Source organism: Ceratina calcarata, unplaced genomic scaffold (genome assembly GCF_001652005.2).
Source record: "Ceratina calcarata isolate Rehan_Ccalc_2016 unplaced genomic scaffold, ASM165200v1 scaffold507, whole genome shotgun sequence".
Classification (NCBI taxonomy): Eukaryota; Metazoa; Arthropoda; class Insecta; order Hymenoptera; family Apidae; genus Ceratina; species Ceratina calcarata.
In genome coordinates, this window is record NW_017175202.1 from 14,969 (window position 1) to 17,476 (window position 2,508).

Below are 2,508 nucleotides of genomic sequence, written 5' to 3' on the forward strand. Positions count from 1 at the left end.
GTGTTTATATCATGCATTTTTGTGAAAAATATTATAGACGAAGACGAAGAATACTAGTAAATATAATCTTTGTGCCTACTTCTAATATACAATCGAGTAACTAATAAAATTGTTTATTGTATACATTTAACACTGATCAACGTGTATTTCTCGAAATCGATACGTTGCCCTTTCCCGTTAACCCATTTTCCACGAGGAGGGACGTACCCAGCTATACGTATGCATGTATATGTGACATTCTATCAGTTAAGCCACCCCAAGTTGGCTGGTGATCTAATTTAATTGACACCCTAATAGCGAGCCTGCACGGCCGTTAGAGTTCCGGGTACGGGTGCTCCAGCGTTCGAGGAGAAGGACGAAAATATAAGGGTGGTTAGCCGGGAGACTCATGGGGCGAAGACAATTGAATTTCATGGGGGTTTGCCCGCTTAACCAGCTAATTGGTTTGTTCATGTTACTTCAAGTACATAACTTGTCCTCTATCAGGGACACTCAATATTTAACCACGCTCGCTATCGTTTCGTATAATTAAAAGATCTAATCGAGATAAGCCAATATCATTTAAGAATTTTGTTTTATATTTTCACAAGCTATTTTATTTCTCCCGCATTAACTGTCGTTAAACTGCGGATTTACAATTTGCAATTACTCAATTTACTCTGTTTTTCTACCCTGTAATTATTCATAATAATGTTGTTATCACAAAGCTATTGTTCAAATTTCGTTGTAAATATTTCGAATTCTTGCTAACGTATAAACAAACGCTTTCTCTTTATGCAATAATGAGATGTATTATCCTGTCTACAGAATCCTGTGTGTGTTATATCCATGGTCCTATGATAGATTTTGAAATCACATTTCACTGGGAAATCTTACAATATTATTTACGTGAAATTGAATGCGTTTATAAATACGAAGAACGAAATTTCAACAGGAATTGTAAATAATATGCGAATTGGGCTCCGCCGCGTTGTTCGCCCAGGAGGGAGTAAATGAATTCCTCGCCGCTATTCCGCACCTGGCAAGCCGCTAAGAAGAGGAAAACTGTGCCCCTTTACGGCACTTTCATGAAGTGAATATTTAACTTTACGTCTTGCGGGTTAAAAATGCTGACCCGCTGGCAGAGGTTTAAAAAGTTTGCGAAGTACCGAGATAAAAGATAACGGCTGATAAAACTTGCTTGAAGTTCCGCGCCAGACTTCGTGGCACTCGCGTTAAGAACGTCGAAGCGACACCGAATTCCTCCAATTAAAAAAGTTCCACGCGCATTTTGATGAACAATTATTAACGACTTCGTATGAAATGGACTTTGTCCATGTCTTTCGCTGTTGACGCTTATTCAGGAAACTCTTGTACTCGCTTGCCAGCAAAATAATTCAATTGTACCTACGATATAATTTATTTTACAAAATACAATTTGCAATACAATTTTATACATTCGTCTATAATAAAGTAGTAGTAAGTAGTAGTAAAAAATAATTTATTGTTGGTTTTCTTGTTTAAGGTTGTATGAGCCTTTAAATAAAAAAACTGACAAAATATACGAATTTCAACAGTTATTAGTTAATAAAACACTGTGTAAAATTTTAGAAAAAATGTCCTATGGAATAATTAAACCACTCTAAATAATGTCCCATTAATGGTCAACGTAAATACCATAGTTCGAGAATCGCTGATCTATTAGATTAGGCAATTGCAAGTCAGGTGCAATAAAAAAGTGGCAAATTAGAATGTTAGAAATTTCAGGTTACAAATTCTTTAAAGAAACATGTCGAACGATTTTATAAACCTTACTTCTCTGTAAATATCATTTTTCCTAGAAGTTTATCGCTTCAATTGTCCCCAAAAATTTATCACAATGTTAATGAAATACAATAGAATAGCAAAAATTTAATTCACACTCAGGCCCCGGAGGGATTCGAACCCTCGATCTCCTGTTTACTAGACAGGCGCTTTAACCAACTAAGCCACGGCGCCATTAAAACACGTTGCAATTTTGCCTGTTTTCTACTTATATAACAGTTTGTTCAAGATTTTTTAACAAAATCAATAAATTTTGATACACACGGAAATGAAACCGTAAATAAATGTTGCCTACTAATTAGCAAATCAATTTCTCATGTCAAAACGTTAGAATCCTCAAGATAGAGTTCATCAGCTCAATGATTATAATCCTCATAAGTCATTCGCTGTCTATCTACAAATTCTGTTTAATGTTCTCAGTTTTCAATCCCCGTGTAAACCAGTCCAGTTGTATTTGACGTTTCTTAAATTTGATTGCCTCCTTTGTGAATAACTGACGCGAACGTGAAATCAAAGTTCCCAGCATCAAAAGATACATCCTCACGTTTTTGCATAGGAGACAAATTAAAGACGTGGCTCGGGGCGGAAGAGGATTCATTTCCCCGTTCCAGTTATCTCATTTACTTGGTTAACAGCTAATAATTCGCGAAACTAGATTGCTCAAACCGCGATTCATTAATTTCCCATTAACATCGGATACTGGGG

General features: G+C 36.0%; 1 non-coding gene across 1 annotated transcript; it reads right to left on the reverse strand.

Annotated features, from left to right (window-relative positions):
• Positions 1 to 1,903: 1,903 nt before the first annotated feature.
• On the reverse strand, positions 1,904 to 1,977 carry TRNAT-AGU (transfer RNA threonine (anticodon AGU)). Its single transcript has one exon. It is a non-coding gene; the product is annotated as a tRNA-Thr (tRNA).
• Positions 1,978 to 2,508: the final 531 nt, after the last annotated feature.